We start from the raw sequence: 17649 nt of genomic DNA, 5'->3' as shown, positions 1-17649 counted from the left end.
GTGTGTGTGTGTGTGTGTGTGTGTGTGTGTGTGTGTGTGTGTGTGTGTGTGTGTGTGTGTGCGTGTGCGCGTGTGTGTAGCCATCAAGGGCACAGCTTGCATCCTTCGCACCAAGCCACGGTCACCATGGCAACAGGACATACACTCTTTCCTCTTCACCTTCTGCGTTTTTTTCTACTTTTTTCACTTGAACATACTATTGTGTGGGAGTGGAGGTGAATGAGAGAGAGAGAGCGAGAGCGAGACAGAGAGAGAGAGAGAGAGAGAGAGTCTGTGTTTCAGTTCACTTCCAGGTCGATTTTAACCCATGAGTAAAGAACAGAGACTAATGTGAAGCTCTCATTGGTTCCCTGTCCACTTTTTTTAAAATATTCTCAGTATACCTCTTAAATATACCGACTCTGTGGTTACCATGGCGTCCCACATCCATTAGGTCCTCCATCTCTCTTGTATTTCTTGTTATTTCCCTTCCTTTGTCCGTGACATCCTTCATTTAGTGAGTTTTATTCTGCTCATTCAGATCTTTGAAGATGTTGGCTTTTTCGGCTTTGTTGATCTAGGTTGTAGTTTGTTATTGCTTTTGTCTATACAGAGTGATACAATTAAAAGAAACACATAAGTTAAATGAGTGGCGGTAGCTTCAAATTAACTGACCCTCTAGCAGCCATAGAAATCATGAGCGGAGCAAAAGAGGAAGTAGAATGTAATGTTGTGATAGAGCAACAGAAGCCGTGCAGAGTAAAAGTTAGATGCATCATGGATGTATGAATTTAACACGGTTTGTTCCTATGGGAGTTGCTCACAAGTGCATGAAGCCAAAAAAGTTAAACTTCCAAGTAAGAAATTCCCCGGATGATCGATGCTGCTTCCCCACTACGCGACCCACGGAGCAGGCGCACTAGAGACCTCCGCTGGCCGAGCTGGCTACTTCTGCTTTAGTTGAAAAGGGATTAACTGTGTGGCTCTTTTAGACTTTTTAAAAGTTATTGGACCAAATTTCCAGCGGTTGCAGAACGGCTGCGGATCCGCTCAGGAATGGGGGCGGAGTCATAAAGTCAATGTGTTTATTTCCACTGACTGCGTAACGGCTGCGTCCCGACTCCGTCCATCTGCTCCGGCGATCCCCAGCCCTCCAGAGCAGATACGCAGAGCTTCTATTTGCCGGATGCCGTAAAGCTCCGCAGCACACGGCAGATAGTGCGGGACAGGAAGTGAAGCACAGAAACAAAATAAAACATCCAGTTCATTTTCAAAATAAAATAGAGCGTGCTCACGGCGGATCAAATCTCTCTGCATTACACCTTGAAAACAGCACAGAGTTGTTTCCCCTTTACTCCTCCGGATGGAAACAAACTGTTGTTGGTTTTGGGGTTCTATTCTACGTGAATTCGCGAGATCTCGTGGGTCCTCGAGACTTCAGCTGTCAGTCATAGCCATTCCGCAACAATTACGGACCTGGTGGGTGTTGACGGATGGCGCAACACGCCGCCGTCACGCAGCGGAGCCGATCCGCAGCCGTTCTTCCCCATTGCATCATGTGACACGCTGGGAGTATATATATATTCATCTTTATTTTTACAGGCAAGTCATTAGGTACAGGTTCTTATTTACAGTGGAGGCTGAGAAGTGGCAAAACCACTTCGGAGAAAGGGAAGGAGGGCTAGAGAATAAATAGTTGTGTTGAATTGGCTTCAAAGCCCGTCCCCCGTCAAAAGCCCGGGGGGGGGGGGGTTGGATGGATCAACAAAACATTGTTTTAAAGCACGGCCGCTGACCACTTGTTTTCTACTGTAACCATGACCACCAAGGTCCCCTGAACTTATTTTAACCCAAACCATGATCTATCCCCAAACTTTACCAAGTTGTCTTTGTGCCTAAACCTAACCAAACCTTAACCAACGTGCCACGTCATAAATCAGATTACTTTTCAACAGGGATTTTTCAAAGCAGCAGACAAATTTGACAACGACTCGATGTGTACGCCACGCCAAACAACGTCTTTCTTCCTTTAATTTGGATGACTTGTTGGCAAGAAGACACACCTTCTCTCTCTCTGTCTGTCTGAGCAGCTTGACTCAGTTTGGAGCAGCCATTGACACTTCTAGGTTGTGTCCTCATAACCCACCTAACACACACACACACACACACACACACCATACACACACACACAACATGTGACTTTTACAGCGTGTGCACAGTCTGCAAGCACTGATGATGCACATCCTGTGTGTGTGTGTGTGTGTGTGTGTGTGTGTGTGTGTGTGTGTGTGTGTGTGTGAGACAGAGATGACACGGTAGGAAGTTTAAAACCACACATTTGTCTCAGGTGCAGACAATAATCTGGGCTTTACATGATCTACTTCTGTGCATTGTCTGGGTCAACAACACACACACACCCACACACACACGCATAGATGCACACACGCACGCACGCACACACACACACACACGCATAGATGCACACACGCACGCACACACACACGCACACATACACTGTTTCTTCTACTATCAAGCCTATCTGCCAGCCATCATGTATTTAAAAAGCAAACAGAGCCAAAGACCAGACTTCACAACATCACTGCATCTATTTATAGTCGCATTTCTCTTTATCTTCTAGCTTCTACCTTCATTTTGCCACTCCTACCACTACTACTCTTTTCTCTCTCTTGTGATTCAAAACACAAAACTGTGTCCTTTCTTACCGACGTGATCCTTGGTGATTGTTGTGGGGGATGGTACTGCTTTCATATACTCATTTTTAAAATGCTGAGAACTTATTTAGCAGATATCACAATGTTTCCTCATGACCATGTCATCATGTCACATAATCACCAAAAAACTGAGGCGTCATGAAATGACTCAACACTGTCTTGGCAATGAGACAACACATGAGAAATGATTCACAGGCATGTGTGGTTGGGCACTTCTGTTCTTCTAGCCCCAACAAAAAAGCCTACTGTACAGCATACTGAGGCCACCATGGTAAAAAAATACTTTTTAACTATATATAACTTTATAAAGTACTTTAAAACTATTTTATTCAGGATCAGTTTGTGATGTGTTACATTAAATATGTGATTCATTTTGTGTTTCAATGCCACATTTGTCTTGTTATTACTCCAGACAGGTACCAGATTTTTTATTTTTATTTTGGTTTGTTTGGTTACAATCTCAGAGTTGGTCGGCTAACGGCTAAACAATTTAGCCTCTTGGGGGGAAAAGTCACTATTTCGGGGCGTTCCAGTGTAGGCAGCAGATATCCGGATGATGGATAGTGCTGCTTCTGGGTGCTCTTCATTGTTTACACTCCAGTTAGCAACTTGAGACGTAAGAATGGAGTTGAGAGGCAACGTCTAAAAGCTGATGAAAAGCTAAATCGTCATCAGGTGATGGGTTCTGAGATTGATTTTCCGTCAATGCGTTCCGCCTCTTTTTCTCTCCACATGGACCGTTAACCTGCACGCAACCAAAGCATGCTCAAATGCGATTGGTCAATATTACACGGACTACACACGGAAAACACTTCCGATACCAAAACCTACATATTCTGCATCCATATGTCTATGAAGATTATATTTGTTATAACAACAAATCCCTCTATTTTGTCATATCACAATACATTATAACTCTAAATATAATATAATTCCCTAATGCTTGTTTCCTATTAGATGATAAATTAATAGCAATGCAAGATAAATGCAAGATTTATTCGTCATGGTGACTCCTGTCGTCTTTGTTAAAGGACAATTCCGCGCAAAATTGTAAAATTTACAAGGACGGCCCTTTAATCCCACCATTTTCTCCACTCTCTATTCCGGTTAGGAGTTGTTTTTCTCATCAGTTTACAATAAATGTATCTTTATCTGCTTTCAGATTACCTACATATAATTTTACAAAAAACGGAATGTCTATGTTTCTTTACGTCTACCCGTGTTATGACCTCTTGCACAAACACACAGTTAATAGTTTAGTGGGTCCTACCTGGTGTAGCTGTCCTCTGGTCCAGTCCACAAACTGGTCACAGCCGCTGGGGGGGAGAGAGAGAGAGAAGGCATGATAAAGACACATGGTACTTTAATGTAAATCCACCTGTTAGACACACTCTGTTTACTGTGAAGCCATTTGCATTTCACATGGCTTCCTCTTTCCCTCTAGCCATGATGAGTCCTGGTACATCCAGAGTGAGACAGTGGAAGCATGCAAAAGAAAAAAATGTGGGGATGGGTCCAAAACTAACATAAGGCCAAATCAATTGGGACCCCCGGTCCTTTTAACATTGATGGGGTTGTTTCCCTCACAGTAGATCCAGTCAAAGGTCCCGTAATGTAAGAAGTGAGATTTCCATGTCTTATGTTGATTATGAAGCAGATCGAGGTGCTCTGTAAACATGGAACATGGAAAACTTGCCTTTCGAACACATCTCCAAGCGGCGTCCGCATACACCGGCACAAATATACTAAATGTACGCAATTTGGTTGTTGGGCTGACGATGTCCGGTTTGTAAAACTTTAACATATCATAACTGTAAGCAGCAGATTACTGCCCATTGTTTTAGAATTAAATGTTCAATAGTCACACACGGGTGTGTAATGTTCTGCCATCCATATACTTTTGACCATGTGGTGGAAAAATAAAAGCATAAATTGTGAACATATTCTTAGTAGCTAGTTTAAAAGGCCAAAAGGTCACAAGACTCTCTCTGCATGTAAATATAGATGTAGTATTTCAATTTATGTCTGAGGGAAAAAGCAGTCGTGTTGTTTTTGTAAAATAAATTTGCAACAACAAATGTGACAATGCTGATCCTGTGGCTTGCAATCTGAAATTTCTAAAAAACACCAAAGCCTCTGTTGATTTTTGAGTGTTAGACACCAACATTTCAAGCCCTTCAATGAATCCAACAATAACCAAAGGAAAAACAGATGATATTCTATCTTCACATCCCTCGTGTCATCCGTTTGTCATCTTGATTTTCAGTGTTCTTTAGTCACTCGTTTTCTAAGCCTTTTGGGGTTTCTGTTCTGTCTCCCCCGCTGAGATTGGATGTCTTTTCATCCCCTGATATTTTTTGAAGTCTTATCTTTTGTATGGATATGCAAATAACTCAACCTGAACCTACAGCAGTTTAATTGTGCTACCGCTGACTCCACCGTGGCAAATGATATCAGACTTGGGCAGCAGAGACTGGGAAGTATCCCCTCAGATACACCTTTTTTTAAACAGATCAGTTCATAAGCTGACAGTAACTGATCGTCTTGCAGCCCAGAAGATGGTTCTAGAAATAGAGTAGATTAGAGAGAAAATGGCAAATGTTTCTGATTATATGTCAATGTTTCATAAAGTAATTAAAAATATCAATGAAACTGCTAAATGACAAACGCAAATGGTGTTTTATAATCACTTTTTGTCCATTTCTTTTTCTTTTTTTAGATTTAAAGTTTTAAAAAACAAGTACCACTTTATTTGAACAATATAAATAAGCTACAATATCAATAGATTTTGAGACTACAGTTAAAGAAAAACAAACCCTCACATATAAGAACCGAGATAATGAGTCTGTGACATGCAGCTTCATTTAATTTGCCATTTTTGATTCACCTAGTTTCCCCAAACCTTCCTCGTGTGCGTCAGTTAGATTTCCTACATTTCCCAAAATGCCACTGGACATCCCCTCATAGAAAACCCTGAACTAGGTACATTGAGCTGGGTTTCACAAGTACGTAGTAGTACGCCGTGAGTTATTGCAAAAGTTTCACTTGTTTAACTTTTTTTACTTGTGGTTTCCTGTGGGTACAAACAGAGTGTAGTTCTCCCGGTATGACTGTTGAACGTCGGTGCAAAATAACGGCAGTAGATTGAGAGTGAAAGATTTCAAAAGTCAAAGGTTTCTTGTGTTGTAGATGACTGACACATTAATCATACTGGGAATATGATGCCGTGAGCAGTTATCCAGCTATAACCCTCATGTTGTCCTTGGGTCAAATCGACCCGTTGTCCTATATCAATTTTCTTTTTAATTCCCCAAAATAACATAATTGATTACACACAACGCTCTTTGGCAAGTACAAATCTCTACCTTCCTTAATTTTGGGGTGTCTCTTTCAATTTTATAGCATTAAAAAAAAATTTGAAGTGTTTTTGAAATATTATTTAGTAAAAGTTGACATATTCCAGTCTGTGATTATCCATCAACATTCATTCCTTTAATTTTAGTCTAAATAATTCCTAATTTCTGCTTTTTTTTTACTGAAACATTAGGTATAATTTTCTTATAAATGAGGTTGACCATAAATTCACAAAATAACTTTAAAACTAAAGTCAATAAGTTGGTGTTACGTAGTGTTGAAAACGTCAAAAAAGTGACAAACATTGAAAAAGCGTCAAAAGTGTTGAAAAAAGGTACAAAAACGTAAGAAAAAGTTAAAAACATCAATAAAAAGCGTCAACAAAAGAGTTGACTATCCAAATAACCAAAACTCAAGGTTTGCCAAACTGTTATCTGTTAGCTTTTTGTTAGCTTTTAGCTGACACTGCTCTCGGCTAAAACAAAAAGAGATTTATTTTGTCTCGCTTAGCATAAAGAAATGAACTTTCTTACCAAGTGTCAGATTGATGAAGACTGATAGCAGCCTCATCTCTGTGCACGGTTTATCCGATGAGTGGTTTATAAGCGCCGAAACAGAAAGCCTGGGGGACACTGCTATCTGTTCCCTCCAAACAGCCGACCTTTTGGCTTGCCATAGTAGGAAAAGCACAGGTGTAACTGATGTCCTTTAAAAAACTAAATACCATTTAGGTGCATTAGGTCGAAGGTGCGTTAGGCCGAAGGTGCGTTAGGCCAAAGGTGCGTTAGGCCAAAGGTGCGTAAGGCCAAAGGAGCGTTAGGCCGAAGGTGCGTTAGGCCGAAGGTGCGTTAGGTCAAAGGTGCTGGTATTGTAACTGGTATTGGCCTTCTAACTGTTATACTGCCTTACTGGGACACTTAATTAAACTGAACCATCGTTAACTAAACTAGTTTCACCTGTGTTTTTTTCCTACTATGACAAGTCAAGATGTCCACCATGAAAAAAGGTCTATCCATATTTAAAAGTCACATGTCACATGCATTGAATACTTGCACAAACCAAAAACAAAGACCGTGATTTCTGGGCCGTTAGCTTACTTAGTTAGCAAGGTGTTAGCTTAAACAGCAGGGCCCGTGTCTCTTTGCTTCTCACCATGAAGCTAACTGACAGATCCCAGGTAATTTGGGGCTAAAGCTTGCCAGCCAACAGGATACAACACTTGTTTCTCATGTCTTGTTTGGCCAGCTGTTTCCCTCCGCATCTCACAGACATGTTCTCACCTCAATCTTGGCAAGACAGCAACAAGCTGTCACAGCATTTTAGTGTATTTACCTTAAGGAGCTTTTCATCAAGTGGGACCCAGGTCAAGAAATGTTGCTAATGCAAACCAGAGAGTTCCCACTGCTGCTGCTTCACATGTAAAGCTTTCTTCAGCATTTGTCAAAGAGATTAGCTAGATAAGCTTTGTAAGTGAGAGGCTACCACTGTTCACTGAAAGTTGGTCTACCTAACAAAGCATAGCCCTGCTTAGAGCCATTAGTTTGAAACATTACAGGGAGGAATAGAGAGGGCTGCAGGGATGATATATTTTTGTAGGCCTAGCCAGAAGTTAGCATAGCCCTGTTTACCTCAACAAGAAGCCAACGGGATTTTTCCATTGGGTTCTCGATTATTGCGGATTAACAAACAAAAGTTTATGATTCTTACACGTTTTTCTCAGAATTATAATCGTTATATAGGAACGCCACGTTTTTAGAAGCGTAAATGCAATCGGTAGACGCAAAAGCTAGAGGCTACACCACGGTCACATGACGTTAACATCCCCCCATTTAATTGTGCATGTCACTCCCCGATGTGAGAGTCGAGTGCAGATTTGAGTCACGCATGCTCAGATTTAAAAGGTTTACGGCATAACTGTCATACTGAAATTTGTGAAATCCAAGAAATGATAAGCTTTTCTCATTACAAACCATAACAGAAGATGGGAATCATTTCAAAAATGACTTAGCTATCTATGATAGTTTGATTGCTAACGTTAGCTCTAAACACCGTTCAACTGACAGTCTTTGTTGTGTTTGATGGTAACTTGTAGCTAAGCTAGCCGTCATTTCAGAAACGTTGTAGCTATCTATGGTGGTTTGATGCTAATGTTATCTTAAAACACCATTCAACTGACTGTCTTTGTTATGTTTGATGCTAACTTGCAGCCAGCAGTGAACTAACTTCGTTAAGTAGGTTAATTTTTAATGTATTGGCATTACAGAAGTCCCTTGTTAGCATCTTATATGCTACTTGTCGCAAAGTGACTAAAAATTACTCAAATATGCACTCGACTTACATCGGGGAGTGCGTGTTTGGCATTAATGTCCCAATCAACATATACGGTCTAATAGCTACTTGTTAGCTACCCTACTTTTATAAGACATTTTAACGCTTTAAAATTCAAAAGTGCAGTATTTGCTGGCTTTCTATCGTAGAACAAAACATTGAATTCTCTTAAGCTTGTGTTAACTACAAACCAAATTTAGAAGTATTTATCTGTGTTATGTTTGGAGTAATTCTCCATTTGATTCACAAGCCATTCACAGACAGTGTACAGTTGAGGGGAAACCAAATGTTGGTTGTGTCAGTTGGGATTTTCAGATTACAAAACACTGATTTAGCTCTACTGTCTGATGCATAAATGCATGAAGTGAGACTAATTACAAGCTGTTGGGAAAGTAGGCCAGACAGTGCAGGTAAAGGTCTTTCTCTTTGCATTTGTTTCTCTTTCTCTCTCTCTTTCTCTCCCTCTCTCCCCCGCCTCCTCTTATCTCTCCATCATCTCACTGTCCAATTTAAATAGCCAAACACACACACACACACATACACACCTGACATCAGTGCATCGCTTTGACTAAAGAGAGGTTGGGTTTCAATATATTTCCCTGTCACAGAAACAACACACACCGTTTCTGGCAGCATATGAGGGAAATGATCTGATGTAGAACCGTCACATGATCTGATGTAGAACCGTCACATGATCTGATGTAGAACCATCACATGGGCTGATGTAGAACCGTCACATGATCTGATGTAGAACCATCACATGGGCTGATGTAGAACCGTCACATGATCTGATGTAGAACCGTCACATGATCTACATGGGCTGATGTAGAACCGTCACCCATCATTGGGGCGGCTGTGGCTCAGTGGTAGAGCGGTTGCCTGCCAATCGGAAGGTTGGTGGTTCGATCCCCGCCCCTGCAGTCATTGTTGAAGTGTCCTTGGGCAAGACACTGAACCCCGAGTTGACCCCGGTGCTGTGCATCGATTGTGAATGTGTGTGAATGTTTATCTGATGAGCAGGTGTGTGTGTGTGTGAATGTTTATCTGATGAGCAGGTGGCACCTTGTACGGCAGCCCCTGCCACAGTGTCTGAATGTGTGTGAATGGTGAATGTTTCCTGTAGATGTAAAAGCGCTTTGAGCAGTTGTTAAGACTGGAAAAGCGCTATATAAATACAGCACATTTATATTACATGGGCTGAGGTGGAACAGTCGGCCGCAAGGTAATGATCAATGATTGGTTGAGGGATACAAAAAAAGTCCTCATCTTAGAGGTTGAATGGGCTAAGAGAGGGAGTTTCCTTTCGCACAGCTGAGGACAACAAGCAGAGAATACACATGCACACATGTGCGCGCGCACACACACACACCCTACTGAGCAAAGTCCTTCAAACGAGAAATGTGTCGGCAGCTGACAGAACAGACACACTCCTCTGTACAGCTTGAAAACATCTCATTCTATCTCCTCTCCTCTTCCTGCTCTCTGTTACTCCTCATCCTCTTCTCGTCCTCCTCTGTCTCCTCCTCCTTCATCATCCTGTCCTCTCCTTCTTCCAATCCCTTTTGTTTCCTCTCCTCACATTTCCTTGTCCTTACTCTTGTTTCCTCTCTTCTCCTTTAACTCGTTTCCTTCCCACTCCTTATCTGTCCTCTCCTTTTTTTTCCTCTCTTCTCCACTTGTTTCCTTTCCCTGTTCTCTCCAACGGTTTCATCAGTTCTTCTCGTTTCCTTTCCTTTCCTCTCTTCTCTTCACCTATTGTTTTTCCTTACATCTCCTGTCCTCGTTTCCTCTCTCCTTCTCTCCTCTCCACTTGTTTTCTTTCCTCTCCTCTTTTCTCCTTTCAACTTTTCCTCTTCTCTCCTCTTGCTTGCTTTCATTTGGTCCTCACATCTTTCCTTGACTTGTTTCATTTTCTCACCTTTTCTACTCTTCACTTGTTTCTTCTCCTTTCTTCCTGTTTCCTTCACTCTTGTCTGCTCTCCTCCTAATTCTTCTCTTCTGCTCTTGCCTACGCTTATTTAACTCTCTTTCCTTCTTTCCTCCCATGTTCTCCTCTTTCTCACCTCCCATCTTCTTCCATTTTTCCTGTTTCCCCTTCTACTCGTGTCTCCTCTCTTTTCTTTCTTCTTTCCTCTCTCTCATCATATCTCATCCCCTCATCCATCATCTCATCTCCCTACACCATTTTCTCCTTCCTTTTCTGTTGCATTAACCTCACACTCACTTTCTAACTTTGCTCCTCTTCTCCACCTTTCCCCTCTCTTCCTTATCTCTTCCCCTCCTCTCCTCCAGCTGTGTTTCCTGTACATCCAACCAGTTGTAAAAACCCAAACAGTTTATCAGGAGAAGCCAGACTACCAACTCCTTAACTTTGTGTGTGAGTGTGTTTCTCAATAATTTAGACGTCGCATTGAGAACCTCGGTTACTGGAGCGCTCTCAGGTTCCTCGACAGCTCTCAGGTGATCACAGACACACGCACGCACGCACATTAAAAAGCAGCACAAACAATTCAGCGCGATAAACTGGGGATCAGTTCGGTGTGAAGCTTGAAATCCTCTTTTAATGCTCTGAATTCGCTGCTCTGTGGAGGAAGCTCATTGTGGAGAATCAATGCGCACCGTGTTGCAGGTGCATTGTGTTGCAGCGCTGCAGCTGTTATTTGGTTGTAGTAATCCACTCTGAGCTGTCTAATATGTTACAAGAACAGACTGGGTGGGGTAAAGAAAGCCACAACACAAAGTGGAGCAACGTTTTCTCTGTCAAATCAAATCGGTAAGGAAATGGGTCATTCTGCAAGAGTACTATTACTTTTGATACTTTTTGTATATTTTGATGCTGATGTACTTACAAAAGATAAAAAGAACCAATCAATCCTTTTTGCATGTAGACGGACCAAGTTTGGTCTTACTACTTAGTAATGTAAGTAATGAATTAAAAAAATGGTCATAGACTGTTATACATAGAAAACGTGTGAAGTTATTATTTCAGCACTAAAATATCTAACTATTGACTGTCATCATCCGTACAGCAGACTGGAGGGATGTAAACCAGCAACTCAAAGCAAAACAGGGTGTGTGTGTGTGTGTGTGTGTGTGTGTGTGTGTGTGTGTGTGTGTGTGTTTTCATTACACCATGCCATACATCTGCAGTCATTTCAAATTCTCCAGCTATGATGTGTTAATTGACAGCAAATGTAAAGGCATCACATCTGCAGCAAACCAACTGACAAACGGGAGGAGACGCAGACTGATACAGTTGGAAAGACTCAAAAATCAAGATTCAAGACAATCGAACGGGTTTAAAAGCAAGTGCACGGACATTAAATTCTAACAAAAGTCAAATCAAATCAGGCTGCTGTCCTGATGCTGAACTAGGGATGTAACGATGCATCGTGAACCGGTTAGAAATCCATTTTAATGTGTGAAGATTACAACCGGTTATGATAAAAAATCAACCACGGTGCATCATCTACTTTTTCTATTTATTTGCTTATTCGGATGTGGGATTTGTCTTTAAAATCTACTTTATTTTTACTTTTGGATGTATGAATAAAGGAATCTGACTGCAGCTCATTCTGTTTTTCAAAACATTGTGGACTTAAAATTGTGCATCGTATCAAATCCTGAGTTGAGTGTAATGTTATGTGTGCCTCACACACACACACACACACGTACACACACATTCCCACAAGGCCTAAGTCAGTCATAATTAAATTTTAACAAAAAAACCTTACACCTCACACATGTTCAGTGGATGCCTATCCACCCTGTGTGTGTGTGTGTGTGTGTGTGTGTGTGTGTGTGTGTGTGTGTGTGTGTGTGTGTGCGGGGGTGTGAGTGTGTGTGTGTGTGTGTGTGTGTGTGTGTTTGTGTGTGTTTGTGTGTGTGTGTGTGTGCATGTGTGTATCTGTGTGTGTATATGTGTTTGCAGGGACGCTCGCTCCTACACAGTACACCCTGATGGCCATATGAGGTGGCAGTGGGACAGATGGTACGTAGGTCGGTCTTTCCCCCGTGCACGCTCTCACACACACACACACACACACACACACACACACACAAACACATTCACCACAGCAGTGCACAGCGTGTGTGTCCTGACAGCAGAATACACATACACACTCTTTAGCCCCACTGACACTGCAAACACATTCAAGTTTCTGTCATTGCTCTTCTGAAAAACAGCAACAAAGCATTCATCAGTGCTACTATTCTCTCTCTCTCTCTCTCTCTCTCTCTCCATTTTATGGTGCTCACAGGTTTTTATTGTTTCTAAAAATAACAACTTTAACAGTGTCAATCCAGGGTTTAAAATTAGCCGCTTTCCCTGCAAACACTGACACTGAACACAGTCCCACAGATGTATATATTCAGTTAACTGTCACTGAGGGAATATACTAGAACATATTCACGTTAAAGACCATCACCAGCTTCTGTTCTCGTCTACCTGGCATAAAGTTGCCTATTCTTTATTTTACAGTTAAAATCCAATGAAAAATACACTGCAGTGAACGTCGTTTACCCCATTAACGTGTTTACTGGGGTAATGGACTGGGGATGGGAGGAGGATTCGGGATTCGGTTTTGGCAGAGCTTAACTAGTGGATTCTGTATTTGGCCAAACCCCCAAAATCTAGATTTGATGCAGCCCTAATTTTATGATAGAAAAAGGCGTAGTTTACTTTGTAGGCTGGGTATTTGTGTTTTTACATTTTCTAGGTCACATTACAGTGTTAGATAACCAACAGATGTATCCTGGGATTCCTTCAAAACTTGTATTTCTTTAAAAATGTAATAAATTAATACTTATTTTTTTTACATGGACAGCGGGAGTTATGTTGTTAATCACACTGAAGAGTTTTATCTGTTTTACTACTTTTTTATTTTTGTATTGTTGACTGTAATCTTCTTATTGTTGTTGTTTTTTTGGGAAACAATTTTAAGATCTGTCCAGGGACAACAGATGAAAAATAGCCTTTGGCTAATTCTGGTGCATTTACAGCAATGTTAATTAACATACACTGTCCCTGTGTAATAAATTAATAAATTAAATTAAATCGCAGACATTGCATCATAGTTTAACATTTGGAACTGTTACGTTGTGAAGGAACTTTAACTTTGGCTTTGTCTCATTCTACTTCCGTCAGTACACTGCTAATGTGCCTTTATTGGCATAGTGCCTAGCTTTGATGGTTAGCATTGTCCCAAAATGATCACTTATGTTCAAAAACTTACCGGAAGTGACGAGCGAGAGGTCGGCTCGGCTCGCCGCCTCTCGAAATTTGACGTAAAATACGAGATCGTAATCCGAACGAGCCGCCACGATGCTCGGTTTTGAAATTTTGGGAGCAGCCAGACCCAAATCAACGGAGCTAAAGTTCTATTACTGGGGAAATATCGCCATTTATTCTGGGAAACTATCATTCAAGATGAGTAACGCTGCACTGTAACAAATCTGAGTGTAGATTTTACAGTAAATACCTGGTAAAAAAGTTGCCAATAAAGTGTTGTAGAAGTGCTGTTTAAAAAATACAGCATGTTACATGATACCTTTTACAGGTTTTTGATGTATATACAGTAATTTACAGCAATTACTTGTTAACAGAAAAACAACAATTACTTCAATGCAATCTTGCAACCTTGTTTACAACATGATCTTGCATCTTCTATTCTATCAAAATGACAGAAGTTACTTGGCAGCTCAAGTTGTAAGTACATACATAACTGTTAATACTACACAATACAACATCTTAAAAACATCTTGTAAAACATTGATACACTTCTTTTACTCTTCCTATGTTACTTTACCTATATTATGGGACTAGAAATAAATAGATGCATCTGAATCCCCCCCCCCCTCCCTTTTAGGTTGCAGAAGTGAAAATCAGTCAACATTTGCTGTGTTTTCAGTTTCAGAATGATGAAGGCAGTCGGAAACAATTACAAAGCAGGATGTCCAGAAGGATTCTGTTTCTCTGCAACTATCACGTTCTCCCAAAGGACATACAGATTTCTGGGCATTCGATTGTCAAATTAAATTAAAATTAAAACAATTAAAACAAGTATAAACGAGACAAGATTTTAGGACAATAGTGTGGGACAATGTATGAGCCGTCACTCTATACACGTATTCCACCCGCAATCATTGTTCCCGGAATGGGCCGGTCTTACTTTTTAAAATTTCAAGACAACAAACTCCCCAAACGATGTGTTCAGGGAGCTCAAAAAATGTATGTCTACTTGACTGGGGAGGGAAGGGTGGTTAAAGAAGTCAACAGGAGCGGGAACCATGCAGCTGTGATTTCTTGTGGTCTTCAAACGTTACGTATTTTATGTCGGTTTAAACATTAAAGCTTATGGATTTAATGATTCCTAAACATGTGTGATGCTTTGAATATGCAGAAAGCTTTGAGCAATACAGGAGAATAATAATAGCAACATTTGCATTACGAATTGATGCAGAAATGGCTCAAATTGTTGCAAAAAATGTCATCAGAATGCAGGAAATAAAGTGGTTAATGGCTAAAATGTTCTGGTGGGGGGAGAGGGGGGCAACCAAGAGACCCCCCACGGTTATGTGCTCCCTCCCACCCCCATGTTGAAACCATGCACACGCCCTTTAATATTTTACCGGAACGTGATTCCCAGATGTAAGTAACTGTGGGAAAATGAACAACGTGCATGTTTTATTGGATGTATAGTATTTAGGTGGAGATCACTAATGCTAGCTCACAACATGTTATCATAAATTATTAACCAGCACTTGGATTTGCGACTGTCAAGAAAAAAGTGTTGAAAAGCCTTAAAGGTCCCATGGCAGGAACATTTCATGTTATGAGGTTTTATAACATTAATATGAGTTCCCCCCAGCCTACCTAGGGTCCCCCATTGGCTAGAATTGGTGACAGGTGTAAACCGAGTCCTGGGTATCCTGCTCTGACTTCGAGAAAATGAAAGCTCAGATGGGCAGATGTGCAATCTTTCTTCTAATGAGATCATAAGGGACAAGGTTACCTGCCATTTATCTGCTTTGCCCGCCCAGAAAATGTTGCCCACCCATGAGAGAGAGACATCATGGCTTTAAAACAAGCAAAGTGGTATCTATCTATCTATCTATCTATCTATCTATCTATCTATATCCTAGGGCATAAGATTGGGTTCAACACTGAGGAGGTTGAGATCTCCAACTATCTAGGGAGGTCCCGGAACATGTCTGCATGTATTGAAAAAAGCATCAAAAACATCAAAAATTGTCGATAAAAAACCTTGAAAAAAACATAAAAAACCTAGTTACGCCTATCTATCTATCTATCTATCTATCTATCTATCTATCTATCTATCTATCTATCTATCTATCTATCTATCTATGCATCTATCTATGAGTGTGTGTGACCCTAACCTTTGACCTCTGACCTCACTGAGCTTCCCCACTGAAATGAGGACCAGATACCAGTGTTCTGACTCGCAACGACGTGCTTATATTTCAAATGCTAAGGTTGTGTGTCTGTGGAAGTGCAGAGATGAAAACACTGAGATATTTGCCAGGAGTATCATCAGCAGGTAGGAAGCGACAGAGCAGGGCCCTGGCCGTGCGTCGGAGTCCTCCCCAGCCCGGCCGGGCCCCTCTCTAGACGGCAACACGTCATGGAACATTCCCGGAACCAGCCAGCGCACCACCCACCATCTCTCTCTCTCTCTCTCTCTCTCTCTCTCTCTCTCTCTCTCTCTCTCTCTCTCTCTCATACACAGACACACACAAATAGAGGAAGCAAACGATGAGCATATGAGATAAAGTCACTTCCTTAAAAAAAAAAAAAAAGAACTCCTAAGCAGTTTTAGTCTAGGCTATTGGAGATTCACTGTACAACACAAACACACACACTGAAGCAACAAGCCTCCATTTAAATACCGACATATACATGTCACACTCGTAGTGTAGCGGCAACAAGGAAATAGCAGAGATAGCGCTAAGGTCACAGCCAACAGGCTACTCACTTTAGAAAACTCCACAGCCACTCTAGGCTAGATCATACCGGGGTTGGCGAGTCAACTTCTCCGCCTCAAATCCACCCAGATGCAGGCAGATCTGGCTTATTGCTGCACAACGCACACATGGCAGAGAGAAGAAAAAAAAATCAAACCATGACACCTTTCCCCGAGCTTGCACTTTCACAGCTTCATATCCACGAACACTCCCCCCTCTCCCTCCGGTTCTCTCTCCCCGGTCCTTTTGCAGTCAGCCTGGCCGTGCAGGCTACTGAAAATTCCTCAGGATATTACGCAACCCGGGTAATCTGCATGCAATGCAATGCGTGCCCGGGGTATTCCCCCTGGCCCTGCATTGCCTTGCCCTTATAAGCTAAACAAAAAAAAAGATCAAGTGGCCGTGAAAAGCAGCCAATAATGTCCGCCATGGCGCAGAAAAGCCCAGCTGTCACAGTGTTATGTGTGAGAATATATGTGTAAAGGAAGGTTTGGTTGTTGTTGTTTTTCTGTATGTCCCAGCCGCGCTTACCTTCCGTCTGCGCTCCAGCTGCGCGTCTCCGCGCGGTAATGACAACAAGCAACCCCCGGTGACAGGAGATCCGATTCCGGGCGGGCTTGACACCTCGCTGGTTGTCCGTTAGAAACAGCCAGGAGAGCAGTTGTTAGAAATCCACACGACTCGAAGGGGAAGCGGTGGAAAACGTCGCCGACGGAAGGAAAAAGTTGCGCGTAAAAATGGAAGGAATCCTTTCCGACCGGGTCCCTGCTGCCGGAGCTCCTCTAGCCTACTGCAGTCAGACAGCCAGTAAATGTGTGCGTCTGACTGTGTTATGATGAGTGTGTAGGTTATGTGTGTGCGCGTGAGAGGGTGAAATCAGGAGACACACTCGCGCACACACACACACACTCGCTCGCTCACGGGGGTTATTCCAAACGCCACTTCCCAGAATAGCAGCAGAGAGGAGAGGGAGAGAGAGAGAGAGTGAAAGAGACGGAGTGGCAGAGAGCGAGGAAGAGAGCGGGCGTGTGTGTGTGTTTGTGTGTGTGTTTGTGTGTGTGTGTGCGTGCGCTCGTGTGACGTCGTCGGATCCCCCAGCGCGCAACCAGGGCAGAGGGAGGGGAGGAGGAGCAGTGGCCGAAGAGGAGGCCCTGTCTGCCGGCAGAGAGAGAGCCGGATTCCCCAGTCACCTCTGGAGCGGTCTGTCTGTCTGCCTGTCTGTCTGTCACGCTGCCTTGTTTCCGCCTGTCTATCTGTGCATCCAGCCACAGGC

General features: G+C 42.2%; 1 protein-coding gene across 2 annotated transcripts in view; it reads right to left on the bottom strand.

Annotated features, from left to right (window-relative positions):
- hivep2a (HIVEP zinc finger 2a) overlaps positions 1-17358 on the bottom strand; it is a 98216-nt gene extending 80858 nt beyond the window's left edge. The window contains exons 1-2 of one of the 2 annotated variants that reach the window (XM_034899323.1): positions 16908-17358; positions 3982-4027 (exon numbers count right to left, since the gene is read on the bottom strand). The gene's annotated coding sequence lies outside the window, so the exon portion shown is untranslated. Of the gene's footprint in view, positions 1-3981; positions 4028-16387; positions 16647-16907 lie in introns of those variants that run through there. The other variant, XM_034899325.1, reaches the window with a different exon arrangement.
- Positions 17359-17649: the final 291 nt, after the last annotated feature.

This window comes from Etheostoma cragini, chromosome 18, assembly GCF_013103735.1.
Source record: "Etheostoma cragini isolate CJK2018 chromosome 18, CSU_Ecrag_1.0, whole genome shotgun sequence".
Taxonomy (NCBI): Eukaryota; Metazoa; Chordata; class Actinopteri; order Perciformes; family Percidae; genus Etheostoma; species Etheostoma cragini.
Note: the sequence above shows the minus strand (reverse complement) of the source record. Positions and strands in the feature narration are given on the sequence as shown.